This window comes from Cydia fagiglandana, chromosome 18 (genome assembly GCF_963556715.1).
Source record: "Cydia fagiglandana chromosome 18, ilCydFagi1.1, whole genome shotgun sequence".
NCBI lineage: Eukaryota > Metazoa > Arthropoda > Insecta > Lepidoptera > Tortricidae > Cydia > Cydia fagiglandana.
Window position 1 is genome coordinate 18,229,055 of NC_085949.1, and position 23,151 is coordinate 18,252,205.

A 23,151-nucleotide genomic window follows, 5' to 3' on the forward strand; every position below is an offset into this window, starting at 1 on the left:
AATATTATTCCCTAACTGTACTTAAACTAAGAGCTCATTTAGACGATGCGAGAATTCGCATGCGAGTATAATTACATTGCGGGTTTTGACCGGACGGTTGAATTGGACGTAACCAACAGTCCGCAATGTAACTAAAATCGCATGCGATCTCGCGCGTCGTCTAAATCAGCCCTAACACAGTTTGGATTTGTGTGTCTGACTTTAGATGGTTAACTCCGAGATAGCTAATTTAACTTTAGAAGTTAAGTTTATGCATGACTTATTGACATGAAAAGACTCTAATAAATTTGTAATATGCCCGCAATTATGAACTTAATATGATTTTAACTGAAATATTTGACAATTAAATTTACTGTATAATTGATTATTATAATATTATTAATTGTGTTTGCATGAAATAATGTATTTTAATTGGTATGTGTATACCTACCTAAGCTCAAATTTGTATGCCTATCGGCGAAACATAGCGTTCTCACATACTTTTTGTACCTATGTTTACAAATAAATCATTTGAATTTGAATATTTGAACGGATACCTTACGCTTATTACAACGAAATGTCTCAACCAAATCTATGAAGTGTATCTACAGTGTTAAAATACTTATTACTTACTTAGGCGTTTTTGTTGTTAGGAAGCTTGTGTAAAATCCAGTTTCATCAAACATAGCCTCTCTGCAAATTATGCAAGGCTTGCCAATGTCTGAGCCCGCCACAGCATCAGACATCAGACATCGTGATCCAAGCCACATGCAACCGATACTGCAGCTCTCTCCACTCCTGCGCAACCGATTTGCTACCTTACCCCACTTGTAATAAAGCCTTTCAGATACACCATCCTACGCTCTAGCCTAGCCATTTACACGAATTCCAGTCTTCTTTTTACGGGCACTTTAGTAAATTGATAGTGAATCTCGGAGCTCGGGTTGCGCTCTGAGTACTTACTAGGTGCTGAGCTTGTGTCATTATTCCATATAAGTACGGGTACTTTTGCATTGAACAATTTGAACACGGAGTAGGTACTTGGATAAAACCCGTCCAGTTTTGATCAAAAGATAGGATCCGAATCGGCTACTTATGAAATTAATACTTTAAAATTCAATTATTGTTACTGTGATTATAGTATTTCCGGGGTTTCCCTATGAATGGTTGGTTTTCGTTCATAGTTCGATGGTGACTTAGTAGGTACCTACTCGAGTATTTCCCAGTCTTAATTCCATGGAATTACGAGTAATTAAATTCCCGATTGTAATCAAAAATTAAAAAGTGGATTGTTGTATATGGCGTACATTTACCCGTATTTTGTATTGTCTTACATAGTTATTTTACGAAACAAAACGATCTACATATGATCTAGTCCTGACCCTGAACATGTATAATTTGTAAAGTCACCAAAGACGTTATTCGTCAATAATGGTATAAACCGACCTATGATGCACTCTTATTCTCATAAACATATTGAGCATTCACGCTATGAACAGTTTACTATCAGAGACGAGTTTCTGGATACAACGCCGTACATCGATTATCGTCGATATAAAACGTTTATGTCAGCGATGAACGGTATCGATCTAGAGATATTTGACCTAGACTAGAAGCGTACTCAGATTTCTTAAATATGATACTAATATCATAGCAATCTCAGTGTATCCCTCTGACACCAATACAGTGTGATTGGATCGCGCCGACATTGTTATGTAAAACCTGAATATTCCTTACACATACACATAGTAAATAGTACAGTGTATGTATGTAAATGTATGTAAAGGCAACTACATTTTTCAAAAACCTATATTCGGCAAAAGAAACGCGTCTACAAATAGAAACTACTAACCAAAACTCTACCTCTTTGGCTAGATTTTCAGTACATGAAGTAATGAAAAAAATTGAATCCCTTAAATCCGACAAAAGTAACGGGCCAGATGGAATACCAAATGAAGCAATAAAACTGGGCAAACACATACTAGCACCCCATATAACAACTTTATTTAACAAAATTTTATGAAAAGTGTATGAATGCGGATATATTTGGCAGTTCGTTAGGGTTATTTAAGACTGCATCGAGCAAAATCAGCGAAAAAGGCAGTCACCGTTTAGTCGCTAGCGTTCACATCTCTTGATAAAAAAATTTATAATAAATGTCATTATTATCCCAAAGAGTGTGTTTACAACGAATCACCCTTGAAAATCTGAAATATTTTACAATATAATAAATACACTTATGCAAAGTTGTACCTAAAACGAGATGAACGAGTGTCAGCGTTTAGTAAAATTTGTATAAAAAAATCGATGCTCATGCTATAAAATCGAGTGATTTCGAAAGCCAGATAACTGGACTACAACGAATCAGGCTTTTCCTATTTTTCCTCTTAAAGGCTACAGAGAAATTCAATCGTAAACGTAAACTTTCGTAAAATTTCCATACATCCGCCATATCTGTCAAATTCTCCTTTCAATCAGATGCCCGCTGGGCTTGGTTCAAAGCGGACGCGTACCAGGATCTCCCAGTTTGACAGTTTGAAATTCATATCCGTATACGAATGATGATACCAGTGAAAAACTGTGTTCAAAATAAATAGGGTAAATAAATAACGTCACACGGAGATCTAGAGTCATTAAAATTTCGACATCTTTTTATTCACAAGTCATAATACTTAAAAAATATAACAAATTATTTAATAAAATATATGAATACAACCAAATCAGTGTAATTAGCTTCTTCCTAATTCACTTAAAATGAAAAAAGTTTGAAGATTTGTTATTTCTTATTGGAATAAATTTTCATTGTGCTGGTATTCATGTTACGTCATTTTAAAAACATATATTACATAATGTCAATATACTAGATAAACAATTTATCAACAAAATTCTTCACATTTTAGCCTAAGCAATATAAATTATTAAAATTTTATTTATGAAGACGGAGCAATGTTGTTCACATAATTTCAGCAATAAAATTCTTAGTTTCAACTAGTTCTGTTGCTATTCTAAGAGCTATCACGAGCTCTGAAAGTTAATTCAATGATATATCATCAAGAAATTGAAATCAAGACTCGAACTGCAGTCTCAGCGAGTTTTTGTGGCTATATTATCAGTTGAAAGAACGATATTTAAAGCCAATACCAGCAGTGGTCTGTTTTACGAGTACCTATATTGGTTTCATGTGACGATGTTTATATAAATGTATCTATCAAACAACAACGTGCTTTTATTTCATTGATATTCGGTGCAAAACGATAACTCAGTAACGAAATAAAATTATGAGAAATGCTTATGGTTTTTTTCAGTGAACGTTTATATTTATGAGGTCGTTTATAGGTAAGGTCTTATGTCTTATCAGCGTGGCTTTGGCCTTTGGACATTTTTGTAATGCTTTGTAATAAGATAGGTGAGGTATCTACTTATATCCCTAATTGTAATAACCTTTTTTGAAATGAATTACAATTTAATTATTTAAATAAAAAAGTGGTCCACAATAATATACATCCGTTCGGTCCGCTAAAATAATATAAGTGCCCTTCATAATATTAAGTAGGTATATTTAAGATTAACAATCAGTAAACATCATTAATTACAAATTGGGTGAGATATTTCCGACATAAAACCTAAAGGTAAAAGTACAATTTGCTAAGTAAACTGTCAATCTACATTAATTATTATAATAGATAGACACTTATAGGTCAGCTTACTGAAGATTATGAACAACATATAGGTACTTTCTAAATAAAATACAATTTGTTTTTCCATGACTCATGTAGGCCTTATTTTACTAGACCATTTAAATTAAAGATGAAATTAATTCATGATAAAAGGTAATAAGGCCCGGTAATATTCTCTGTTATTCTTGAACTTGTACTATGACTCAGACACTGACACTGACAGTGCAAGTAACAAGGCCCGGTTCCGAACCAACATGGTATGGTTTTTTTATAAAACGTGTATTTTTCAAAAGCGCCGGAATATTATTATAACTATTTTGGTATATGAAGAAACATGAACAAATGAGAAATCTATATTGAATTGAATTGGTAATAATATCCTGATTATTTATAAAACTATTTCAGTTAAAATAAAGGTGGGCCTTATATGCCTCACCTAACCCTATTCGTTCACATTTAGATCCTATAGCTATATTTGGTCACTTTGGCCGTCACTATTTATTTGATACCGATTGTACTAACAATTAAAAGTACAGCTCATATGTACTTTTTCCTGTACTGAAACTTATAAGGTATGCCCACCAAATACGCTCATAAGAACGATATATTCGATAGATATAGGCTATGAACTATCTAATGATATACAGGGTGTAATCGTTAAGTGTAGCCAGGCTATAATTCCGTAAATATAACAGATATCAGAAAACTTCAAATTGATATCGAAAGTGCGTTACCCAATGAGTAAAATTACATTAATAACTTTTTTTAAATAAAAACAGAAATATCCCAGACATTAACTCTACTCTAAGACATTAACTCACAAACCCCCCCATACATTTAGTACGACGACTCACCCTTCAAAGAACGTTGGTGTCGTAAGAGATAAAACTGCTTGAGATTCATTATTTGCGATGATAAACTGTAATAAAATAATAAAACTACCGTTTATGAAATAATAGATTTATTATTTCATAATCGGTAGTTTTATTATTTTATTACAGTGAGAGGTGAGTCGTCGTACTAAATGTATGGGAGGGTTTGACGTTAATGTTTGGGATATTTCTGCTTTTATTTAAAAAAGTTATTAGGAATCATCCATTAATTACGTCACATTAATTTCTAGGTTTTTTGACCCCTCCCCCCCTCCTTGTCACACTTGGTCACATTATGCAACTCCCTCCCCACCTGGTGTGACGTCACATTTTAGGTAATTTTGTTTTCAACGAAATGGGCAGTACTAACTCGGCATTATTTAAAAAAAATATATTTTTGGTAAAATAAATATATATAATTTTATAACACAAAACCAATTAGGAACGAAAATTACCTACATACTTCCAAAAACTCATTATTTAAATGTACTGCGAATAAAAAAATATAAATTAATTTTCGGTTACTGATGAATAGTGATGAAGTTAAAGTGACGTCACAGTGTTTGTGACTCCCCCTCCCCATGTCACAACATGTCACATTTTCTTGACCCCCTCCCCCCCCAAACGTGTGACGTAATTAATGGATGACCCCTTAATGTAATTTTACTCATTGGGTAACGCACTTTCGATAACAATTTGAAGTTTTCTGATATATGTTATATTTACGAAATTATAGCCTGGCTACACTTAACGATTACGCCCTGTATAAGTTACTTCGGGACGCGTCATGGTCATGGCCCAGAACCCATACTATCCGGGACACAGTTCTTTAATATTATGTGGGGCTAAAAAGGCCCTCTGTCAGTGCAGGTGACAAGGCCCGGTCCCGGGCCTTATTGAACGTATGAGATGGAATAGTAAATTTAAATATTTTAATATAGGTAATTATGAGTTTTTTGATTTCCCGATAAGTTTTAAGTAAGCATCACTTACTGACTTACAAAAGTATAAGCGTAGTACCTGCATTCTATTAGATGTTTTTAAAGCCTTATTATCAATAGAGCTTTAAAAATTAAGTTTTAAGTAAAATATAATAAGCGTGTTTAGTTGTAAAAAATATGTTACAAGACCTATATATAACTAATGAAGGGATAATTTTAGATATAAGTAGTTCACTTCGAGTAGGTAAAATAGACGATTTCTTATATCTTTAATAATAAAACTCCTAGTTTTAATTTGGTCTATGTCTACAAACCGCATACCTACCATCGCACACCACCACACTGTTAACTGACAGTTCGTAAACCTTATTACAAAACGCATAAGGTCTACCGATGGACAGTTAAGAGCGTCGCCGTTTGTACCTATCTTAATACAAAAGTCAACAACGAAAATAAATAATTACCTAATACGTCACATACCTATGACATGACATGAACAAACAAGGAAAGCTATATATAAAAAGTGTTTTTTCTCTGTCTTCTCACAAAGGAAAGTTTGACAGTTTTAATTCCTCAAAGGAGGTCAGTAGTTAACACTAAACTCGAAACAGCACCTTTAAAAAAACATTAGGGGTCACTGACCTGTCCCAGTAAATTGAGGTAGTGTGCGTGAGCTGCGTTTGTGCGTGAAATGGGGTAATTTGACAGAATCTGAAAATTTACCCTCCTCTACGCCCTCTTTATTGTTTATTAAATACCTTAGTGTGAAAGTTAGGTTAAGTTATTTATGTACATTATGTGTTCTTTGTTGTTTTTTTTTTATAGTTGTTATACTTAGGTAGCATTTCATAGTATTAAGTTTATTACAAAATATGTTTTACATATAGGGAACTATAGGTCTACACTATATGAAATTCTAGCTGTTAGCTTACTTACCTACATGTTTTATAAGACTGTTTGTTTCTAAAAAAAAAAAAAAAAAATTTTAGACAGCAGAACAATTCCAGAAGAATGGGCAAAATCCGATATAATCTTACTTTACAAAAAAGGAGACCCGGCCAATATTGGAAATTATCGACCAATAAGTCTTCAGCCAAATATGTACAAACTCTTTGCTTCATGTCTTGAGAACCGCTTAGCCATGTTTACAGAGAAATTTCAGCCTCCAGAACAAGCTGGTTTCAGGAAAAACTTTTCCACAACAGACCACATTCACACTCTAAATTTGATAATAGAGAAATATATAGAGCGCAAAATGCCACTCTACCTGGCATTTATTGATTACGCCAAGGCCTTTGACTCTATATCACATAATAGTATGTGGAAGGCTCTAAATGAGTGTGAAGTACCATCGGAAACCATAGATCTTATAAAGACATCTATTACAAAAGCAAAAGTCGTGTTAAATTAGAGAGACAAGGTTCTGAAATAAATATACGTAGAGGCGTTAGACAGGGTGACACCCCTATCACCAAGAATCTTTATAGCAGTCCTCCAAAGCGTGATGAAAACTCTGAACTGGGACAGAAAAGGAATAAATATAAATGGGAAACTTCTCAGTAATCTCCGTTTTGCGGATGACATCATACTTTTTTCTGAAACAGCATCTCAATTAGAAGAAATGATTAATGGCCTAAATGAAGTAAGCAGTGAGATCGGCTTAGAATTAAATACTACCAAGACCCAAGTAATGACGAACCACCATAAAATACCAATAAGTGTTAACAACAATACACTAGAATACGTTCAAAGCTATGTTTACTTAGGCCAACAGGTGTCATTCTCCGCAACAAGAATCGAAGACGAGGTCAAAAGAAGGGTTAACATTACATGGAATAAATTTTGGAGCAGTAAAGAAACCCTAAAATCAAAGCTCCCTATAAAGCTCAAGAAAAAAGTTATCGACTCTTGTTTACTACCCTGCCTAACATACGGCTCCCAAACCTGGATATATAATAAAAAAATAAAAAATAAAATTCAAGTAAGTCAGAAAGCAATGGAACGGAGTGTACTTAATATAAGATTAAAAGACAGAAAAAGAAACACTGAAATAAGAAATATCACAAAAATAATAGATGCTTTGGAACACTCTAAAAAACTTAAATGGAAATGGGCCGGCCATATAGCGCGCATGGACAAAGAAAAATGGACACAGAGAATAACTACTTGGCAAGGACCAGCAAACAAAAGAAAAAGAGGTAAACCGAGAAAAAAATGGATTGACGAAATTATAAGAAAAGCCGGCAAAGACTGGATCACAAAAGCACAGGATAGACAGGCGTGGAGCAAAATGGAGGAGGCCTTTACCTGTTGAGGGGTCCATATTGAAAAATTTGCAATTAATAATTTTAATAATTTAATGTGTTAATATATTTATAAATTTAGATTTTTAATAACAGCTTTAACATAATTAGTGATAGAATAATGTAATTTATATATAGAGAATGAAACTTGATTTCTGCATGGAACTACAATTTGTATTAAGTAAATTAATCATGGTTAGACGACAATTTAATAATCAATGTATAAATTTAATAATTATGTTATGCATGTTAATTCAGTACTTCATTATGGAAATAAAGAGGCTTTATTATTATTATTATTTGTATGTCTTTTCCATATCTCGGGACCATGGGGTCCCGGACTTTTGGGAGGCGTACGTGGGGCCGAAGCCAACAGCGCAGAGGCCCTTTAAGACACTTTAATCTAAAAGCAAGGGATACACGTGGCGGATACCATCCCCGAACGCATAACGTGATACATCCGGAGATGGTCCCCGCCAGGTGCAAAGACTATTGCAGTGCAGCACTTTTGTGTTGCGATGGGAACTAAGGTCATGGGCTATAGATTTGAAAGTTGGATGGACTGGATAATGGGCTATGGGAGAGACTAGCGGACACCTGCCGTGACAATCAGTCTCAAAATTGTGTAAGACAGGTGGTGACTCGCCAACTCATTGAGTGGGCCCCGCAATGGCCGCACGCACAGTGCGACAACAGGGCAACACTTTGGAGTGGCTATGAGGTTGTCGAGAGGTGAGTCTGCGGTAGCCAGATCCCGGTATTCCGTTCAGCAGGCCGCCGGCGTTATGACATTTTACATTTCCAACCTGGAGCATAGGTCCCGCTCTTGCGACTCCACTCTGGCCGGCCAGTCAAGGCAAGCACAGAGGCGAGGGCCAGATGACAGGGCCCTCTGGAATAGGGGTCCGCGGTGTCGCCACTCACCGTCAGCTCGCCACAAGCTGCCCCCGCGGGGTTATTATTATTATTATTATGTATGTAAATGTATACATAAGTGGCAGATTGTAAATATATTCCCAAGTTAAGAATCCCGCGTTTTAGTGTGTCGCTCGGCCGTAGGGCAGTAACGGAACAATAAAACCTTTACGATCAACACGAACCCGATCTGCCACTTACAAGGGATGCAATTAAATCACTTCCAATGGATAACATTTCTGAGAACTGTCAATTGTTAAAGTAATGTTGAAATTAAAGAAAAATCGCCATTTATTGGTATGATCATTGCAAAGATTTAATTAGGTAAGTATCAGTATCAGTTTCACTGAGAAAGTAACTCAAAACGCAGAAGCTTCGTTCTATTTCTTCGTATCTATTTACAAACATGAGGTGTAAGTAGGTAGGTATTCCAAACGTTGCAGGTTTGCACAGTATTATGTATTATCTAACGTAACATCGGAAACCGGACGGCACGACTCGGCGCGGGCGACATTTGCATGCTTAAAAAGACTAGCGCACATCACAGGCCTTTCCGTCTATTGCAGACGATTTATACATTGCTGTGCAGACACCGGGTTTGGTGACTGTGGAGGCCGATGCGTGAGCGGCATGACCTCCCACATTTTTACCATCAAAACAAAACAGCCGAGTTGCAAAACATCATGGACAGGTTTTCCCGGGCATGCACTTTGTTCTCCATGTCCATCAATGCCAAAAAGACAGTCGTGTTAGTGCAGGGCAGTGCGGAAACACCCAAAATACTGGTGGATGGCACAGCTCTGGAAGTCGTCAATAAATTTTGCTACCTTGGGTCGACCGTGTCGAACAATCTCTCGCTTGATGCAGAGATCGATATTCGTATTGACAAAGCGGCGACCATGTTCGGGAGGCTACGTACAAGGGTGTGGTGCAACAAACATCTCACTGTTAGAACCAAGATGATGGTATACCAGACTAGCGCACACGCACCTCGAAAACCGAAGTTTCTTCCATTTTGCCTCTGTCTGCCCGATTTGACTTTCAAGATACGTCAGTTAATAGATCTAGAAATGATATGGATTAGATATATCAGTGTCAAATGTGTCGTTTCTTCAAACAAAAACGTCACTGTTGACACTGACACATCTAATCCATATCGTTTCTAGATCTATTAATTGACGTATCTTAAAGTTCGAATTGGGCAGTCTATCACTAATCTGAAAGCAATAAAGACGAACGAAGGAGGTGGTGCGCGGTACGGGCCAACAGCCGTATTCGAACAATGAGATACGGCAAATACTAGATATTGAAACGATATGTATTAGATATGTCAGTGTCAAACAAGTGTCAAAAGTGACGTATTTGTTTGAGGAAACGTCAATTTTGACACTTGTTTAACACTGACATATCTAATCCATATCTTTTCTAGATCTATTAACTGACGTATCTTAAAGTTGGAATCGGGCCGTAAGATCGGCGCTCGCGCATGCAACGGCGGCGGCGGGTCACGTCTGTTGACTCTACGATTTAGGCGCGATTAGAATAATAGTAAACGTAATTGTCATTAGGTACAGACGACCATTTAAACTGAAATGTGGCTTCTCTGAACGATATTGAAATTTCGCGTGCAGAGCTAATGGTAGAGTCACGCTAATCTCTACCTTTTCGGACGCTTATAATAGGAATGCAAAAGTCACTTTAAATTAAAGTAAAGCAGGTAGATAGTAGCAACTTAGTAGTGTTCATTGTAGATGTCTTAGATCGGATTCATCGGAAGCAGGATAAATTATAATTATAAACTTTATAAATAATATTAGGCCCGATTAATTTATTTTTCTCTTGGGCTCCATGCACTGATGACAAAAATTAAGAATATTTCAGACAAATAGGCAGTTAGATATAATGAAGCCCTTTATTAATATTAATAATATTTTCACCTCAGCAGCTCGAACAAGGGTACTTTGCTTCTTAAAAACAGTGAGCAAAATCGCATTTTGCTCACTGAGTCATTTTGTCTCACTCAGTGAGCAAAATCGCATTTTGCTCACTTAGTGAGACAGTATGAGTGAGCAAAATCAACATGCGGGGTCTAATACAAGTTCGATATACTTGGGTTCTATTATCTCTGTCCCTCTAGGTATGTTCTCACTGCTTAGGGTGAAAAATTTTGTGTACTACACGAGATCAAAGTTATTTACTTCTCGTGCGCTTTTGGATCCCTTACTACGCTCAAGATTCTAAATTAGATTCACTCGCTACGCTCATGAATCTATTATAGAATCTTTCGCTTGCTCGGGACTCAAAATAAGCACTCGAAGAAATATCAAACTTTGATCTCTTGTTGTACAAATAACTATTAAATAATAATAAAAAAAGTTTAATTCTATATTTGCCTCTTTCTAAAATAATACTAATGTCAAAATGATGGAAAGGAACAAATGATTTTCAACGGCTTGTTAGATTTGACGGACGTATTATATGTATGTGTAACCACCAAAGGATGACTGTTCTGATTTATCTCTATTTTTTAAATTAGTTCAATATGTAGCCCGCGTGCCCCTTGGTCGCTCGATAGGCGATTTGCTCAATTGAAACAATAACCGCTCCTTGGGGAGCTCGATCTGCAGTCACGCGCAGATTTCGCGGATATCACACATTTACTACTTAGTGTCGCTGCCGGGCTATGAGACGCAGTACCTTTTCGGAATCAGCCTACAACATGTACCTATATGAATACATAATTAGATTCATTAGCTTATGTTATTTTCGGCCCATAAACGAGCTAAATCTAGTACATACATAACATAGTCACACGACGCTCTCTACAGCTTAGTTACTGGCAAATTACTCTATACTCATAACTAATGTTATTTGGTCTACACGTGAAATATGTACTTGTATAGGTACATGTAAATCCGAAAATAAACATTTAAATATGCAAGTGAATGACTGGTGAAACGTAATTATACGATTTGATCGGCCTATTATGAAATGAATGAAATGAAATGAAATGAAATGAAATGAAAATAATTTATTAGAAAAACAACACTAATACAGTTAGTATATGACAAGCATGTGATATAGTTATGCAATTGGTTGTCCCAAAGAGGATACCACTCAGCATATGTCGGAGCACTTAGTGCAACGACGCTGATTTTCAGTGGACCCTTAAACTTATAAAATAAGAAATAAAACATTACTAACGTAAACGTACTAAAACATATAAAGAACAATGCGAAGCAGGGAGTATTTAAAAATTACAATGGCCGGCATAAAAACAGAATTAGAATTCTTTGAAAAACAAGTACTTATTGTTAGTATGTAAACAGAGATGAATGAGGAATGTAGAATGTAGGTATGCAACTTAAAAAATTTAAATGATAAATAAAGAGACACAGGCGACTAGGAGAGAGAAATTTGTTGTGTGATAAGATGATGTTTTAACTTGTTTTTAAATGAATAAATACATATTACAGCCATACATACATACATTAAGTAAGCTGCCTAATAGCTATTATTTTTAGTTAATTTGGTCATCGGACAAAATATTCTGCTATAGTTTTATCTTATTTCGGTATAATTTGTTGACAGAAAACCTCTTTCAACCACTCTGTATTGTTTTATCAGTCAAGTTATCGCGATTCTAGTCCACGTTTGATCCAAGGTCGTCGTGAATCAGTGAAATCACTTGATCTTCAGATCAGGGGTACATATAAGTATACCTCTTCTACATTTTCATGTCCGAGGGTCGAGACCACCAGTTATTAGTCGCTCTATGTGGTAGCGCTTTCCACCCTGGCCGATTTAGTGCCTCCCAAATGGACCTTTGGGGTCCGATGCGTGTAGCCTCCTCGGTTGCATTGATCCCCCCACTTTTCTTTCGATGGCCCTCCACGCACTGGCCGCGTAGCCAAGATGCCAATCGCTTACGCTCCGTAGCGATCGAAACGCAACTGTCACTGTCGCACTAATATGGAAGAGTGATAGAGATACATAAAGCTTTTCGTTGTCGTAGCGATAGCGATTGTAACCTTGGCTAGGCCGGCTGGCCCGCGAGCAATGACCTATACTCGTATCGTGTCATTTGATAAACGTTCGCAAATTGCATGTAATCAGGACCAGCTAATTATGTTGTAGGCTTCTATTCAATATGATTGATTAATTAGTAGATAAGTAATGTAAGTGTACTAATTGATGATTGATTATTGGAAATCCGTATTCGATAACTAAGTATATAAATGTTCAAAAAAAATTTTTGGGGTTGGGTTTGAATCATTCCAATATGCCGTATACATATATTATGGTATGTATTGCACCTGCTCCTCCCGATATTTCGACACAGTTACCCACATGCATCTTGTTCACGATTGAATAACTGAAGATAGCGGGTAGGTGTCAAAGCTGTGTTGAAACTAACCGTGAATCATTCAAAAATGTTATTTAATCTATATTAGGTCCGCCAAATATCTCAACACAATGGATCTAATTACACATTACTTAATGGGTAACAATCTAACAATACACGGTATAACAATCGTTTGTCCTTGCTATAGTTGCTATTAGATACACATGACTAAAGTGGCTACACCTCTTGTGGCGTGTTACCTTAGGCTGCGCACGCGACTATGAGTCGAGTTATTTCGTGAGCACCACCAGTTTAACAATTAATCGAAAATATACTTATTCCTTAAGAGTCACGCCAAGATAACTCTGCAGCGATTTGTATAGCACAGACGTGCAAGTGTTATTTTAAACGTCGAATCTCTATGAAATTATGGCGATTGAATAACACTTGCACATCTGTACTATAAAAATCGCCGCTGAGTTGTCTTGATCTGACTCTACTAAAGTAGGTAATAGGTAAATGTGACCAAATGGTCCATTCGTCACGCGTCTTAATCTCCATATAGGGTAGCCATCAACTAGCCAGTCACTTCAAGAACCTTGGCCATCCTCTATTAAACTAAAGTCTAAAGGAAAATATATAGCACATATCGAAATACAATTGAAAATATTTAACAAATATCATTCGATTTATCTAAAGCACAGGTAAGCATTTACATCCTTTACCTCATAAATCTGTAACAGACATTTTTGTGTATATTAAACAATGATTTCATTTACGATGGTTTGACCGAGACTTAGACTCAGCAGGCGATAGCAATGCAGCCTCTTATCGCTAACACTTGCTGGCTACGCTACACGCTACACGCTGCGTTGGATCGAGATAATAATGCGTGTTTGACAGAAATTTAGCAATGGTTTACGAGTTTGCATTACATTAGACATAGACACGCCGCGGATAAATCAGTTAACCTTTATGATACACATGTTTTTGTAGTGAGTCAAGGTCAAGTGATATAAATATCTAATTGCAAATCGGTTGAAGAAATTTTAATGAAATTTTGAAAGCCCGATTTAAAACGATGCTTGTTATCCTAAAGTTCTTCCACATAGTGACCATCCTCTGCCAGTTTCTGGAGTTGACAGCTTATGTGGAAGTGCCAATGAGTTCTACACGGATCACGGATACTATACCTATACTTAATACTACTATACCTATATTTATTATAGGATATTAGGTACGTACCCTATGTTATGAACCAGTAGAGAAATTTAGTAATGTGTGTTTGAGTGACACGTTCATTCCAGATGCTCGGTATTATGTTACGTTATGCATTTACATGTCTACGACTAGTAATGTTATCATAGGATGTGGTAAACATACATAAACTTACTTTTTTATGACCTTAGCATTCTTTAATTTGCGACAACGCTAACATTGCTATGTATAAAGATAACAATATTTTATCGGCATTTCAAAAACATATTAACCTCTTTGAAAGAACAAAAAACACGTTCTCTTAGATACCTAACGAACCTGATGATAGTGATGATTATATTGAAGTCCTATCCTGATTCGGCCACAGCGACTGGTCTTGACTATATAACGAACTTATTACTACTTACATGAACCCGGAAAGGTTACAGAGGTACCTACGTAGGTACTCGTTGGGCAGTAGTTTGTAACCAAACTAGGCCCATTAGTGCAGTTATTTCATAGTTACAGTTACGATGCCGGCTGCCGGAGCAGAGGACCGGTCCGCGCATGCAAATGCAGCTAGTTCACAATACATTGTTCCAACTGAGAGCTCGTTTATGGTAAAACTTGCTGCAGAGATATGCATCGATGAAAACCTGTGCACTCCTGGTGCACCGTCAACACTCCCGATCCCAACAGTAAACCACTAATAAATCTGGTAATTGGTGAGTCCAGCGAGCGATTGAGTCAAATTACAGAGTTGTACCTACTTGAACAGCGGCTCTTTAGGTAGGTACCGCTTATCTGTCTGTGTTCTATGAGTTATATCCGCATTATATTTTGCAGAGTGTGGAGGTAAAGACATTAAAGACTTGCACGTCAAATTTGCTCCTCGTTGTCTCTTCAGAACCTTCGTTCTTAAAATAGTCTCGTTTAAAGATGAGGCAAGACTGAATAGACTCCCAAAACCATACATAAATTTTGACTTGTCCAAGTGAGATTCAGGTTAACCTTTCCTAGACCACATTAACGTCGCCAAATAGCTAATGAGGCGATCGATGCTCAAATAGACGCTACGAATAGCAGCTCTTATAATGTCCATAACGCTCGCACAGTGGTGACAGTGGCCTGACACGCCGGGCAACGTCGGCGCAAGAGGCTATGCTGGTTGCGTCGATTGCGCATGGGCACGCGCACGCGCGGAGGCCGTTTGTTTTGTTGTGGTGCCGCGGTCACCCACTTACGAAAATGTTTGTTGTATCTACATAGTACAATAGGTTCCTAATGCAAGAAACTTTGCTCTTTGCACCAATTGTACATAACACTGGCCCTATGATTGACTGGAAGAAAATGCAATTTTGCATGTCTTTGTAGTACTTAGGCACCTATGTGACAATGGGCGGCCGGACTGTAAATAAGAATAAACTATACCTACTTATCTGAAAGGTAAGTTGCCATGTGGCTAAAATAAATTGTTGTATAATTAGGTAGGTATGTACCTAATTATACAATAATAAAAAATAAAATAAAATAATTAATTAATTAATATTATAGAATAATTTATTTTACCTGTAACACTTTCGTGAGTTGCGACACTATTGATAGAGTTAGACCAAGTCTGCAATGATTTTGATAGTACACGCAGTGCAAACATATTTATAGGTCATACTTTCATAGAAGTTTGACGTTTAAAATAACACTTGCACTGCGATCAAAATCGTTGTATTTAAGGGATAACTGTGACTGTTTACTGAAAACATATCTATAGAATTAGCCCGTAATCAAAATTCTTTAATAGAAAAGTCACACCATTAAAATGTTACAATTGCTACAAATATGGTCAGCATTTTCTCGGTGCAGTAGGAGTAGTTTTCTACGAAAAGTATCAGCGAATGCCCGAGATAAGGAGTGATCTCTTGGCATTCTTCCAGGTACCTGTTTACCAACAACATTCCCAGACTGCCTCAGAAAGCTGCAGCTTGTCACTAATTGACATCTTTTAATCTAGTTTCATTAATGACTTTACTAGTTTCGATATCAAACGTCCGTATATAAACAATAAGGCGATTAGAAAACAATCAGTCGAACAAGGGTAATCACTTTAATGCATAAATCCGGCAAATTAAGTTATGAACGAGTCGTAAACACACGCATTACTTAATTAAACAACACAAGGTTACGCGCACGACTAACTAATGAAGTTTTTTTAAATTTATTGACCTTAACATTTAATGCCAGATATAACTTTTGGTTAGTGCCTTTATGTTGTTGTTTAGTGCAGCAAGAAACTATGTAGGTACATTCAAAATATGTATTTTTTTATTTAGGAATTAGTTTTTAATTTTCCGAGTAGAGTTCAAAATTCCAAAAATACCTTTAAACAAAAACTACATCGTTAAAAAAAACTCACCAAAAATTCAGTCAGTGATCACTAAATACTCTTGAAGCAAGTTTGTAGCTTCAAATTATGATTGGTAAATAAACACTCGCGATATATATATCGATATTGTCAGGAGAGTAGCGTCAGCAGACGTGCTGTAGCGTCGGCGCACGGTCGCGGTATGACGGCGGCGGCAAGCGGCGCTTGCGACACAGCCAGTCACCTAGTTCTTAGTTACAGCACTGCAAAACGTGCTGAGCACTAACTTTATCCAAGATGGATAATTGTCTGAGCTAGTAAATCTATAGGCTCTATGATGTAACATGTCAAAGGGTCTTTGACCCCACGAGCGGTCACCTTTGACCTCTCTTTGGGACAGTGTCGAAAGTTGTGTGATATTCCCGGCATTCTCTATTTGTATGGAAACAAATGGATAATCCTATCGTCTAGAAATAATCTAAATTACCTATTCACCAATGAATGTATGTATGTACTAAGAAAATTAGACGAGGAAAACCGTTAAGCTCATTGGCGATAACTGTCAGCAAGGATATTATGAAGACTTTATATTATTCAACGTAGCGTTTTCCCGGCCTAGCGCCAGGGTCCGAAAGAAAGTTGAATGGGTGAAGGGTCAGGGGATATTATGAAGTCTAATTAATTACTTAAACATCTTTTAAGTTAAAATAAATAAGAGGCTCAAAATAGAATGTTCTAACTCTTAATATGTATGAAACAAATTAGAGAGTGCGTCATCCAAGATATACTGAATTCCATATATGTTTGCAGTTAGCAACGTATGTATAGTGTAATATCTAGTGATAAGATCGGCAAGAGATAAAAGACAATTTTTATCATTTATTGTCTTTACTTCAATTGCCTATTTCGTTAATGATAATAGGAGGGTTTCGAAACCCTCCTATAATTATACTTACAATAGTTCTGGTCAACTTTACTGTCCCACCTGCGATAGAGTTTTTAAAAGTAAGTTCGGCTTTGCCAGCCATATCAGAGCTCACGCTCGTAATTAGCTAGGGTCGCCGTTGCCGATTACGGCATGGATAACTATATATATATATATATATAATGATAATAGTAACAATGACAGATATATTTATAAATTTTATAATGTTACTTAATTTAAGTCTAATAGATTAGTTTTTCTAAACTAATTTAAATGACGATTCTTTTTAATATTCTATTGTATGAAATTAAGTATCTAACAATACATAAAATAAATGCAAACAGTAAATACTGTCGGTCATCTTAGGTTAGTATACCTATAGTAATTTTAGGTATACTAACCTAAGATGACCGATCATACCTATATAAGTACATACATATGGTAAATTAAGTCGAAACTCTATTCCGATTATATTTTACTCTACGTCTCTTCAAGTTTACACCATGCTCGGTTGTTGGAATGTACCTAAAGTACTGTCGATATACAAAAGTACACTTTCATATTGCACAGACACGTGAAAAGTGAAGTAATTGTAAACCAATAAGTAGGTACCTATCTAATTTGAACTACCTTAAATTGTGTCAAAAAATAGAAAGTTGTTACTAATAGGTACGGAACAAGACCTTTACACAGGGCTAAGCTTTAAAACGTTTATACTTATATCAAAAATAACGTTATAAAATCAATAAGTAAGGAAATTCTTTATTCGCATTTCACTAGTCAGTGTTTTTCTTAATAACGTTATTTCATATTTATTTACTTATTGGTTTGCAAAAGCTGCACCTATAAAATACTGTAAAATTTTGAACCTAAATTCGTCGTTCTGACCTAAAATTTGTACATAGGGACAAAGCGTTTAATACGCCGATTGTTCGCATTAATATGTTAAAACGGTACCAACCATAACTCCGCGTGTCGTAGCACGAAAAACCCACTACGAATCTATTGTAAGTAAATAGTAGGTGACATCACATGCATCGATAAAAAACATAACATAGAACACAGCGATGAATACTAATTATATTCATATGCGTTGCGGCGCCTCTGTCGAATCACAGCTAACATAAATACTAAATATTTCATATTTAAGTTGCATGTTAAGTACAAAAATAAGTTTTATTGCCGAAGGTTTTATCAATAACTACCTTTCTTTCACAGGCAACTAACTTCTGACAACCTCAAACACAATTAGGGTTTCCCACATCTAGCGTCTTTCGAGCGTCGGCGTCTGGTCAGCGCTATGGAAAATGACGTCGCTGCGCAGTTGCGTCGACGACGTTGCGTCGAGCAGCGGCCATAGAGTTGTAGACGCTGACGCTCGAAAGACGCTAGATGTGGGGGGGGGGGGCTTAGGTTGCATTGTTTTATCACAGAGTTCCAAAAACAACTTTGATGGGAGAGAAAGGGAAGACTACCAGCAAAAATTCAATAATACTTATCCGACTTTAATAAGTTCCAAGTTTGCTCAGTGCGAATCGGTCAGTAGAGAAAAGGAAGCGATGATATAACCTACAGCTACCAGCTACTAGTTTGACATACTTACTCTGTGACATTTGGAGAGTACCATCTTCCGCGCAAAGACCTGGCTGACTTAAACCTTATTGCGACCAGATAAGGTCCAAAACTAGTCAGCTCCGTGTGTTGATGGTAATACTATAGGTAGGTATAAATTGTACATGCAATTGGTAACGACTGTTATCTAATCTATCAATGACCATTAAATATACACTAAGCGCTTCAAGAGTTACAAGTGCTGCGATCGCTTAGGTAATAAACTTAACGTGATTTTAATTATGCGTATCTAATCATAATTTGACGTTTATTTAATAAAAATACGTACAATTGAATGACTTAGGTAGGTACTTAAAAAACACGAATATAAAACTAAAGCTAGCTACATTTAATAATAATAAATTTTTGCAGGGAATTGAAAAAACCTAACGTTTAAATTATTATTATACAAGTACATGGAAACTTAGGAAAACTTAAGAAATTGTATAGAGGTGAAGCCAATCATGCATCTTGAGTATATTTGCTGGTAATCATAGGTAATAGGTACCTAATACATATAACTTCGTACCAGTAATTCGTGTGTAAATCAGGCATTCCCTCGTGCCACGCGGAGGTAATATATGTGAAGGCGTTTGGCAGCTCTCGTCGAGGATGCGGGGATATCTTCACTAAGAGCTTTAACTTAGTTGTGTTTTGTCACTTATTGTTGAATAAGATAATAATAAGTTAGAAGACACTTAGTTGACACATACATAGAGCGTAAGGTTCAGTACGGGCTAATAGTGAGCATTAAGCTGATACCCCCTAGTTAATTTAAGTTTTTAAGTATAATAATCGTGCTAGCAATGCACGCACGAGAACTTTCCAAAGTTGCGAAACTTTCCACATGAGAAATTCTCGGTAACTTCTGAGAATGTTCTCGAGAACGAGAATTTATTTATTTATCGTAGTTTATACCATGAATATTCACGATAGTTTAGGTGTAGTCCTTACCCCCAGAAAATTCCCACTTTTGGTCGTCCGCTTCCGGTCAGAAAAATGTATGACGGCCCGGCCAAACGGTCAGACTTAGGTGGGGGGTGCTCGACCAAATGTCATAGACGGACCCTGGCAGTTTTTGACGCCGCCATTTTTTTTCAATATCGCCGACTTTTTTTTTTACTTTTTTAATTTTGTCCTAGTGCGCTGAAATTTTGGTCACGGAATCTCGGGGTCCCCTAGATACCTATAAAAAAATTTTTCATGAAAAAATGCTACGATTGCGGGAAAACTGGCCACTTTTATTTTGTATGGCAACTTTTAAACGGTGCGTGATAGGTGGGGGGTGCCCGACCAAATGTCATAGAGGGCCCCGAAACAAAATAAACTGCATTAAAAAAAATCAAAATGGCCGACTTTTTTTTTAATTTTTTCAAGTTGGTCCGAGCGCGCTGAGATTTGGCATGGCGGGAGACAGAGGCCTCTAGATTCTAATGAAACAAAAAAGAAATTTTGAAAAAAATTGTCGAAAGTCGAAATGCTCTCTGAAATGCAGTGAGAATTTAAGCAACTTATTGGTAAACTTATCACATCAACAAAATAGCTAACTGTAAAAGACAATAATATATGCATAATAACATTTAGTTTTAAGTTATGCCTATTTAAACTTTATTTCAAGTATATTCTCTTGTTTAAACAATAATTTCCATGTTGCAGGAATGTTCTGAGAACATTCTCGAGAACGTTACCGCTTTTTGGGAATGTTCTGCAATTTGTACATTGCTAAATCGTGCCAGCCGTGATTGCTCTGGGAAAACTCATTTAAATGTTTCATACAGAAATCTCATTCTCGTGCATAAATTCCAAATACAAATGCTTGTTTTTCATGATTTCGCGAAAATTGAAACACATTTCAGGATTGCTTGTCTCTTCGGTCGACCTGCAGTGTTCTACTAGGTATTCGATCCTATCCGTTTATCACGTCAACTAATTCAGCACCTATGCATATAGTCAGTTTTAAGGGCAACAGTACCTGATCAATCATCTAACAAAAAATCTGATTACAATGGGAAATCGCTTGCAATTGTCTATGTTTAGATGACACTTACCTATTTGTTCGATTTCTGCCGTGTAGATAGCGCTGTCCTGCTGCTAATTATGCGAGTGGAAACGAGAGGATCCCTTATATATAGGTAGCTACGCGATGTAGGTACTGAACGTACTGATAACCGTTCAGTAGACCCCGTGTACGTGGGAGCTACCAGCTACACGGTTGCTCAGGGGTTAAGATTTCTTAGAGAACAATTAAGTATACCAATTTAAAGCCGCTGAAAACAAGTTTCTAAGGGGTTAAAACACAGTAGTCTACAAACCCTATGCTCTTTTTTTTAGTTAACTCGAGTGCGAAATATTTATTAGTTTGCGAGGTAATTCCATGTTTATTCGAGGCACGTTGTCTTTTAAAATGTGCAAATTAATTTGCAGTTAAAATTACCTGACTTGAATTCATTGTTTAAACTAGATCTGGATTTAAGTCAACATACTTAATGCCCGGTTGGCCTTCCTAAGGCCAAAAGGCTGAAATAGGTACATTACTTACTGCTGACCGTAGCGTACGTAAGTACCCATATAAAGTGACCTTGCATGGCTGCTATGTTATTGCTTCTTACCGATTCACATAAACTGCATAAATGTACAGTAATCTTTGTATGCAGAAACCAATAAATCAGGCAGTAAGTAATCCAATGGCTATTGACTATTGATTTCATGAACAGGCATTTTGAGTTAATGAGGGCGATTAGTCAGTTTATGCCTGCGATGCATTTGTAAGTAAATTATGAAATCGAAGTTATTTCTAAGGTTATCTAACTTATAGGCGATGTCGTAAATGAAAAAAATAAATCATAGTCTTTCACTGCGAAGTGCGAACACTTGACAAACAAATTAAAGCAAGTACCTATATAGATATCGCAAAGGTAATAAATATAAGCTTCGATTCCATGACTTCTAGTTCCAGGTTTAATTTTTTTAGGCCATCTTGTTGTTTATAGCATATCTCACGGCACTAATTACTAAAACCAAAAGTAGTGTTTTGGCCGAATACCGGATAATCGGTACGCTCTCGGCCGAAGCCTCAAATTTATTTGGGAGAAATTCAACATACCATATCCACTTACCACCACCACCAGAATGGCATTTTGAGATCACTTTGATTGAATAACACACTTATTCATTGATTAAATAAATGTTATAACAAACATTTTTGACATAAGTTAATAATGAGAACTGGTAGTCTAGTTCTGCCGTTGGGTGCTCTTACCTGCATTTGTCTGGTGTTACCTATGTCTCCAGGCTGGAGAAGATGGCGCGCAGGGCCCTCGCTCTCCGCAACAACTTGAGCAGTTTGTTACGTAGAACAAATACTTATCAGGGGCCTCGCTCTTTCTTCCGCCCGAAGCCTCGCTAGTCGAGGCCCTCAAAGTGCTGACGATAGCGGTCTGCGCGCTGAGTATGCGCGCTCGCAAACTGTAGAGATCGATTGCGCTACATCAACATATCGAAGACGAGCAAAGCGTGTGCAAAATTAATGGCTTGATTTGCAGTTTCGATGATAGAGTTGGTTTTGTATTCTTCTTACATTAGTGTCTTATACACGTTGCTGTGCTAAGGATTTGGTAAGGGTACCTACACCTACCTACCACCGTACGTTTGATTCTTTCTTTGTAAAGGGTTCGAAACTTCGGGATGTATGATGATTTTTAGGGTTCCGTACCCAAAGGGTAAAACGGGACCCTATTACTAAGACTTCGCTGTCTGTCCGTCCGTCCGTCTGTCTGTCACCAGGCTGTATCTCACGAACTGTGATAGCTAGACAGTTGAAATTTTCACAGATGATGTATTTCTGTCGCCTTTATAACAACAAATACTAAAAACAGAATAAAATAAAGACTTAAGTGGGGCTCCCATACAGCAAACGTGATTTTTGACCAAAGTTAAGCAACGTCGGGCGTGGTCAGTACTTGGATGGGTGACCGTTTTCTTTTTGCATTTTTTTCCGTTTTTTGTTTTGCTTTACGGTACGGAACCC

General features: G+C 36.7%; 1 protein-coding gene across 2 annotated transcripts in view; it reads right to left on the bottom strand.

The window, feature by feature from the left end:
• Positions 1-21,210, bottom strand: part of LOC134673472 (high affinity copper uptake protein 1-like) — a 50,041-nt gene extending 28,831 nt beyond the window's left edge. The window contains exon 1 of one of the 2 annotated variants that reach the window (XM_063531467.1): positions 21,173-21,210. The gene's annotated coding sequence lies outside the window, so the exon portion shown is untranslated. Of the gene's footprint in view, positions 1-16,639; positions 16,799-21,172 lie in introns of those variants that run through there. The other variant, XM_063531466.1, reaches the window with a different exon arrangement.
• Between the last annotated feature and the right edge of the window lie 1,941 nt (positions 21,211-23,151).